Source organism: Protobothrops mucrosquamatus, unplaced genomic scaffold, assembly GCF_001527695.2.
Source record: "Protobothrops mucrosquamatus isolate PMUCROS unplaced genomic scaffold, P.Mucros_1.0 scaffold352, whole genome shotgun sequence".
Classification (NCBI taxonomy): domain Eukaryota; kingdom Metazoa; phylum Chordata; class Lepidosauria; order Squamata; family Viperidae; genus Protobothrops; species Protobothrops mucrosquamatus.
In genome coordinates, this window is record NW_015386687.1 from 1,062,689 (window position 1) to 1,072,298 (window position 9,610).

Consider the following 9,610-nt stretch of genomic DNA (forward strand, 5'->3'; position numbering starts at 1 on the left):
CCCCCCCCTAGTCCTTCTTATCTCTAGACTAGTCAAACCCAATTCCTGCAGCCATTCTTCATTTGTTTTAGTCTCCAGGCCATTAATCATTAGGCCATTAATCATTGCTCTTCTTTGTACTTTTTCCAAAGTCTCAACATCTTGTTTGTAAATGTGGTGACCAAAATTGGTTGCAGTATTCCAGGTGTGGTCTTACTAGGGTTTTTATAAAGTGGTACTAATACTTCTCATGATTTTGATTCTATGCCTCTATTTATACAGCCCGGGATTGTATTAACATTTTGGCTGCTACTGCACACTGTTGACTCATGTTTATGTGACCATCCACTAGGACTCCAATGTCCCTCTCACAGTTACTGTTTTTGAGCCAGGTCTTGCTTAATCTATACTAGTACCTTTAGTTTTTCCTGCCTAAATGTAAAACTTTGCTTTTCTCTACATTAAAATTCATTCTGTTGGATAGGGCCCATAGTTCGAGTCTGTCAAGAACTTTTTGGATTCTGGGGTGTTGGCTATTCCTGCCAGCTTAGTGTCATTGACAAATTTGATGAGTTCCTCTTCTATTCCCTCATCTAAGTCATTTATGAAGTTATTGAAGAGTACTGGGCCTAAGATGGAACTTTGTGGCACCCCATTGCTTATCTTCCTCCATGTAGTACCATTAAGGACTACTCATTGAGTATGGTTTGTCAGCCAGCTACAAATCTATAGTTGTCTATTCCACATTTTTCTAGCTTACCAAGAAGTAGGTTATGGTCTACTTTGTTGAAGCCTTACTGAAATCTAAGTGTACTATGTCCACAGCATTTTGTCAAAGAATGAAACAAGATTGGTTTGATATCATCTGTTTTTAACAAACCCGTGCAGACTACTAGTTATATCTTTATTTGTTTCTAGATGTTCACAAATCTGTTATCTTTTCCAGAATTGGTTTGTAGTTTCCTGGGTCATCTCTTTTTTTTAAATGAGGACTAGCAGTTCCTTATCTACATGGAGGGAAGTGTGTAGTGGGGTGCCCCAGGGCTCTGTTCTGGGCCCAGTGCTCTTCAACATCTTCATCAATGATTTGGATGAGGGGATAGATGGGGAACTCATCAAATTTGCAGACAATACTAAGCTGGCAGGAATAGCCAACACTCCAGAAGACAGGCTTAAGATACAGAAGGATCTTGACAGACTTGAACATTGGACGCTATCTAATAACATGAAATTCAATACTGAAAAAAGTAAGGTTCTACATTTAGGCAAGAAAAACCAAATGCACAGGTATAGTATAGGTGGTACCTTGCTCAATAGTAGCAACTGTGAGAGGGATCTTGGAGTCCTATGGACAATCACTTAAATATGAGCCAGCAGTTTGCTGCAGCTGCCAAAAACACCAACACACTGCTAGGCTGCATTAACAGAGGGATAGAATCAAGATCATGTGAAGTGTTAATACCACTTTACAATGCCTTGGTAAGGCCACACTTGGAATACTGCATCCGGTTTTGGTCACCATGATGTAAAAAAGATGTTGAGACTCTAGAAAAAGTACAGAGAAGAGCAACAAAGATGATCAGGGGACTGGAGGCTAAAACATATAAGGAACGGTTGCTGGAACTGGGAATGTCTAGTCTAATGAAGAGAAGGACGAAGGATGACATGATAGCAGTGATCCAATATCTCAGGGACTGCCACAAAGAAGAGGGCTCAAGCTATTCTCCAAAGCACCTGAAGGCAGGACAAGAAGCAACGGATGGAAACTAATCAAAGAGAGAAGCAACCTAAAACTAAAGAGAAATTTCTTGACAGTTAGAACAATTAATTTGTGGAACAACCTGCCTCCAGAAGTTGTGAATGCTCCAACACTGGAAGTTTTTAAGAAGAAACTGGAAAACCATTTGTCTGAAATGGTATAGGGTTTCCTGCCTGAGCAAAGGGTTGGACTAGAAGACCTCTAAGATCCCTTCCAACGTTGTTGTTGTTGTTGTTGTTGTTGTTGTTGTTGTTGTTGTTTTTATTATTATTATTATTATTATTATTATTATTATTATTATTATTATTACTATACAAGATTAAGTTCTGACTATGTTATAAAACTAAGTGCTTTTCTCTATAATAATAATATAATATTCCCAAAGCAATATCAGACTTATCCTTCCCCGCCCCAATCACATCAGGGCAGTGATGTGTTCAGAATCCTAATAATTTTGGGATAAACATATCTTTTCTTTTTCATTGTTGGTAGTTCCTTTTCCATCCTTCTCATTTATCATGCGTCTTCCTTGGGGGCTTTGTTATGCAAACTTTTTTGATATATTCTTCAGAATGCAGGAAGCCTGATCCTGAAACTGAAAACAAATTCCTGATTTCTGGGTGTGCTTGGAAGGACTTTATTATTAGCCAATAGCTCCCTTTCAGAAGTACCATGAATCTCTTGACTATTTCTTGACTTGACTATGAACCAGCACTATGCAGCAGCAGCCAAAAAAGCTAATATAGTCCTGGGTTGTATAAACAGAGGCATAGAATCAAGATCACGCTAAGTATTAGTACCGCTTTATAAAAAGCTAGTGAGACCACACCTGGAACATTGCAAGCAATTTTGATCACCATACTACAAAAAATATGAGAGCTTGGAAAAAGTTCAGAGAAGAGCAACTAAAATGATCAAAGACCTGGAGACTAAAACATATGAAGAATGACTGCAGGACTTGGGTTTGGCTAGATTTCAGTAAGGCATTCGACAAAGTAGATCACAATCTACTACTTGGTAAGCTAGAAAAAGGTGGAATAGGCAACATCACCACCAGATGGATTTGTAGCTGGCTGACAAACCGTACTCAACAACTAGTCCTCAATGGTACTACATCCACGTGGAGAGAAGTAAGCAGTGGGGTACCACAAGGCTTCGTCTTAGCCCAGTATTTTTCAATATCTTCATCAATGACTTAGATGAGGGAATAGAAGGGGAACTCATCAAATTTGTAGATGACACTAAACTGGCAGGAATAGCCAACACCCTAGAACCGTGGTGGCGAACCTATGGCACACGTGCCATAGGTGGCACGCAGAGGCCTCTCTGTGGGCACGCGCGCCATCACCCCAGTCCTAGGCCTTCAGCTGGGTTTTATAAAACCTTTTCGGTTTAGGCCTCTGCCGCCATGTGCAAAAAAAAAGGTTCAATCAATCAATGAATTTCAACTTCTCGCGGGAAAAAAAATCTCGCCAAGTTGGAATTGATTGATTGAACTTTTTAGTCCCACCCAGTCTGCTGTTACCACCGCAGCCATGTCCACCCAATGGGCCACGCCCACCCAACTGGCCACACCCACTCAATGGGCCATGCCCACCCGGCACCCGACAATACATAAGTGGGTTTTGGGTTACAGTTTGGGCACTTGGTCTCTAAAAGGTTCGCCATCACTGCCCTAGAAGACAAGCTCAGGATTCAAAAAGTTCTTGACAAACTGGAACAGTGGGCCCTATCCAACAAAATGAGAAAAGCAAAGTTTTACATTTAGGCAGGAAAAATCAAAGATATAAGTACAGATTAGATGAGACCTGGCTCAAAAACAGTAACTGTGAGAGGGACCTTAGAGTCCTAGTGGACGATCACTTGAATATGTACCAGCAATGTGCAGTAGCAGCCAAAAAAGCTAATACAATCCTGGGTTGTATAAACAGATACATAGAATCAAGATCACATGAAGTATTAGTACCGCTTTATAAAACCCTAGTGAGACCACACCTGGAATACTGCAACCAATTTTGGTCACCATACAACAAAAAAGATGTTGAGACCTTGGAAAAAGTTCAGAGAAGAGCAACTAAGATTATTCAAGGCCTGGAGACTAAAACATATGAAGAATGGCTGCAGGACTTGGATTTGGCTAGTCTAAAGAAAAGCAGCAATAGGGGTGACATGATAGCAGTATTCCAGTATTTGAGAGGCTGCCACAAAGAAGAGGGGGTCAAATTATTTTCCAAAGCGCCAGAGGGCAGGACAAGAAACAATGGTTGGAAACTGATCAAAGAGAGAAGCACCCTGAAATTAAGGAGAAAGTTCCTAGCAGTGAGGACAATTAATCAGTGGAACAGCTTGCCTTCAGAAATCATGGGCACTCCATCACTGGAGGTTTTTAAGAAGAGACTGGACAGTCACTTGTCTGAGATGGTATAGGTTCTCCTGCTTGAGTGGGAGGCTATACTGGAAGACCTCCAATGTCCCTTCCAGCTCTATTCTATTCTAGTCTAAAGAAAAGAAGAAGAAGGGGTGACATGATAGCAGTATAGCAGTATTTGAGGGGCTGCCACAAAGAAGAGGGCATCAAACTATTCTCCAAAGCACCAGAGGGAAAAACAAGAAACAATGGTTGGAAACTGACCAAAGAGAGAAGCAGCCTGGAATTAAGGAGAAACTTCCTAACAATGAGGACAATTAATCAGTGGAACAGCTTGCCTTCAGAAATCGTGGGCGCTCCATCACTGGAGATTTTTAAGAAGAGACTAGACAATCATTGTCTGAGATGGTATAGGTTCTCCTGCTTGAGCAGGGGGCTGGACTAGAAGACCTCCAAGGTATTATTATTATTATTATTATTATTAATAATAATAATAATAATAATAATAATAATAATAATAATAATAATAATAATAATAATAATAATAATAAAGTTGGAAGGGACCTTGGAGGTCATCTAGTCCAGGGCTTTTCAACCTTTTCACCAATTGTACCACTTTTAGGATATGGCAATATTCGAGTACCACCTAGCAAGGTGTCAAAAACTTGATGACAAAAAAAAATCTGTTCAAAGTTGCAATTGCACTGAAATGACTTATGACCATTTTTCACACATGACCATTGCAGCTTGCCCAGGGTCATGTGATTTATATTTGGATGCTTGGCAACTGATTCATATTTATGATGGTCACAGTGTCCCAGGGTCATGTGATCCCCTTTTGCAACCTATTAACAAGCAAAGTCAATGGCAGGGCTGCTGGTGGCCAAGTGCTAAGGCGGGATTTCCCTCCCTCCTTCCCTGCCTCCCTCATTCTCATGCCCACCTCCTTCTGAAGGAAGAATTTGAAACCCCCCCCCATATTTTCTCTCTTTTATATATTCATCAAATAAAGAAAAGCCTCCAGACACAGAAAAGACAAAACTGCTAAGGGAACTAGCTTAAAAAGGCACATTCCCCTTTAAGAATTAGCTACTGGCTAGAAAGGAAAGTTAAAGAGCGAGCAGCCGGCACTTAAAGAAGAAAAAAACAAATATAGCAAGTACTGGCTGCCGGCTAAGGCAGCCTCCCCAAATGGCTCCATTCATAAGTAAAGGAATGTTGCAGGCAAAATCCATTCAGGAGAAAAATACTTCAAAATCCCTTGCAGCAAATGTTACAGCTAACAATAGCAGAGCAATAGAAGCTAACACGAGACATCAGCCATCAGCCAAATAGAAATTGCCAAACACTCTTAAGAACACAAAGCCCACATTGCATAAATACCAGAACTTCAAAGTCACAAAAACACATAAGAATCCTTCCACTCTCCATCTCCCTCCGTGCCTCACTTCCAGCCATTGCTGCCTTTTTTTCATTCCTCTTGGAGGGTGATCCCTCCCCCACTGCATTTCTTGCCTGTTGTAGATCGGCTCATGGCTGGCCTGCTTGATCTCCTCTCCTCTCCCCCCACCCTCCTCCTCCTCCTCCTCCTCCTCCTCCTTCTCCTTTCCCTTCGGTGCAGCTAGAGCTGACTCCACATCCTCCCAAGGCTGCTTCTTTTTTTCTCTCTCCCTCTCCCATTCAAATTGCCTCTTTTTATAGCCTCTCCTGTCTCTGCCCCCTCCTCCTTTCTCATGGGGGAGGGTGAGCCAGAAGTGAGCCTGGGGCCTTTGCCTCACCCCAGCCACTCTGCAGCTCCAGAGGACTCTCTCACAGTAAGTCATTGCCTGCGCTGGCTCTTTCTCTCCTCCACTACACTTGGCTAGGCAGGGCTGCGTACCACCTGCCACTTGTTAATGTACCATAAGTGGTACGCATACTACCGGTTGAAAAGCCCTAATCTAGTCCAACCTCCTGCTCAGGCAGAAAACCCTATACCATTTTGGACAAATGGCTGTCCAGTCTCTTCTTTAAAACTTCCAGTGTTGGAGCATTCATAACTTCTGGAGGCAGGTTCTTCCACTGATTAATTGTTCTAACTGCCAGGAAGTTTATTATTCTATTCTATTCTATTCTATTCTATTCTATTTCTGCCAGCCTGCTGTCTTGCCACGAAACTGCGGCATGGAATGTCTGGAAGCAGCTTCACCATCCCAGCCTCCTGCATGTGTGGCGGGCTTGTCCCTCCCACCCCCAACCTTTCCAGTTTCCGCTTCAGGAAGCTGAGCTGAAAAGGGACTGCATCCAATGGGAGGGAAGAGTGTGGACCTGTGGTTATTTGTCCTGTGTTGTGGATTGGCCAGGGACAAGTATCCTTCGGCAAATTGCCCGGGAGGAGAGTGCGTTGGAGGAGCACCAGTGGACCATTGGCAAAGGAGAAGTGCTGGCAAAGGACCAGCCAATGATAAATGCCCCTAATGGGTGAGCTGCGGTGGGAGGCCCACCGTGGACTCGGTGCAGACATGTGCCCGTGGTTAATTGTCCCATTCCATATCTGAGCATGAGTCCAGAAGAAACTTTGCACAAGTCCATTTTGTGCCCTAATTATACCCTTCCTGGATTGGGTGGTGCTACTTATGCCTCAGTAACCTCGAGGTAGATCTATTGCAGTGTGCAGGGAGCTGGACTAGAAGATCTCCAAGGTCCCTTCCAGCTCTATTCTATTCTAATTCTAAATTCTAAAGCTTGCTCTATAGGATTGCCCTTGAGAACCACTTGAAAGCTATAATTATTGCAGAATACATAATTTTTATGTCGCTTATTGCTGTTTGTTACTTTCTTTAGTGTTTTAATAGACTATACTGTATCTTGTAGCTTACAAATATATATATTGAGGATTTATTTATTGTATGAAATAAGAGTCAACGTATATTCAGATGTTATTAGAGCACCTCACAAAGCTTCACACAGCAACTATACTGGTTTCAGGTCTTCTCTCTGTTTGGATAAGTAAAGCAGGCTACAACATACTTACCTTTTGGAGAGCTAAGGTATGAGAACCTTTAGAGCATCTGTAATTATTTATAAAGGGGAATAACATATTGCATTGATTAAATAATCAGATTGCACTGCAAGAGAAGTCTTTTTGCTTCTAATAAAGAATGTTTAAAAAATAATGACTTTACTTATAAATACCTAGCAGAAACACAGTTTCTCTCTTGTGTATTTGCTGTACAAGTAAGTCTAAAGCATTTAAAGTAACTGAAGCTGGTAGGATTTTAAACTAAAAAAATTGTGGCCTTAGTGCTCTCTGAGATTGGTTGTTTGCTGGCTACATGTTATTTTATTATTCCAGAGGCAATGCAATAATTTGCCCTTTTCTGGACAACAATATCAAATATACCGATAATGGTACAATCTAGCCATCTTGATTGAAACTATTTTTCAAATCACCAGAAGGCAAGACAAGAAACAATGGATGGAATCTAATCAAGGAGAGAAGCAACCTAGAACTAAGGAGAAACTTCCAAACAGTGAGAACAATCAATCAGTGGAATGGCTTATCTTTAGAAGTTGTGGGTGCTCCATCATTGGAGGCTTTCAAGAATAGAGTGGACAGTCATTTGTCTGAAATGGTATAAAGTCTCCTGCTTCAGCAGGATGATCTCCAATGTACCTTCCAATTCTGTTATTCTATTTCAGTAACAATGGTAGATGGTAGACTGCAACTCAATAGAACACAGAAGATCTGTCTGTCTGTCTGTCTGTCTGTCTGTCTGTCTGTCTGTCTGTCTGTCTGTCTGTCTGTCTGTCTATCTATCTATCTATCTATTATATCTATATCTATACTGTATATCCACAGCTTTTTTTGTCATAGAATGCACGGAACGGCGTTCCAGCACCTTTTTTTGAATGGAAGAACCAGTTCCTTCTAAGCTGCCAGCACGAGTACAGGTATGGCTGCAGAGCGATTTTGCGGCCCCCCAGCAGCCCAATCCGGGCTCCGGAAGCCTAGAAAAGGCCTCTGCTGCCCAGATCTATGGCTGCGGAGCAATTCTGCACCCCCCGGTAGCCCGATTTGGGCTCCGTAGCCTGGATTGGGCCACTGGGGGCCTGCAAAATTTTTATTTATTTATTTTATTTATTTATTTTTGGATTTATATCCCGCCCTTCTCCCGTAGGACTCAGGGCGGCTGACAATCTATTTAAAATACATACAAAACAATACAAATTTAAAATTAATTAAAAGGAATATTTAAATATTTGTCAAATTTTAAAATATAATTAGAATTAAAACCCCCCTAAAAATTACCCTAGGCCAGTCCTGCAAGCTGGAATAACCAAGTCTTGAGGGCGCGGCGAAAGGAAGGGAGATCAGGGATAACCCTGATCTCTGGGGGCAGTTCATTCCAGAGGGTGGGAGCTCCCACAGAGAAGGCCCTCCCCCTTGGGGTCGCCAGCCAGCACTGTCTGGCTGACGGCACCCTGAGGAGACCCACTCTATGGGAGCGTACCGGTCGATGGGAGGTACTCTGCGGCAGGAGGCGGTCTCGAAGATAACTCTGCAGCCCTGGATCCAGGTTCCGGAGGCTTGAAAAAGACCTCCGGAGCCTGGATTGGGCTGCACGGGGCCCACAAAATTGCTTTGCAGCCATAGATCTTGTTAAGTCCGGAGAATAATGGCGCTTGAGACGAGACATCTCCAACAAGTCTTTATTGTTTGCTTTCATTCTATGAACAACCCGAGCAGAGGCACGCAGGCCTCTATTTATACCCTCTGATCCCCGGGCAAGTTCAACCAATCATGAGGCGGGCTTTTCCCGCCTTGCGCATGCGCACAAGGCCGGCGCCGCTCAGTCTGGTCCCGGGCAGCTTCTGCAAAGGCCCGGGACTCTTGCAACGTCCCGAGCCTGCCTCTTGCAGGCTCAGGACACAACACCCCTTCCCCCTGGATGAAATAAGATTGCGCCCACATGGACGCCATCCTATAGATGGTAATATAATTAATGATTAGTTAATGTTACACAATGTATAAGGTGTGGGACTGTTCTTTTGAACCAGAGCCAGTGGCCCCCGACCTTGTTTTATTAAAGACAACCAACCAGTACTTTTAGGTCAGGTATTGCTATATACCTGCTCAACTTACGTAATCGGGTAGGTATTTGGGAGGGCCTCTTACCCTGAGTGACCTTCTCAGACTTGGAGAGTTTGTATTGTTATCCCCGTTGCTCTTGCACTAGGTGAAGTGCCCTGTGCATGACCAGTGACTTCAGCTTGACTTTCCAGCCCGTTTCCCGTATTTGAGCAGTCAGAGCCCTGTTGGTCGCTAAACCTGGTTGATCTACCCTCAATGGAGTTGTCTAACCCCTGTGAGTTCATTCCCGTGTTTCCTGAAGGAGTGCGGGATTCCTGGCTCGTTTCTGTAGTGCTAGGGACTAGGGATGCCTCCCTGTTAGCCCTGATGCGTGAGGACATCCTTCTTTGAGCCCTTTCAGTAAGGGGCGTGTTTCCCTTTTGTATTGCCT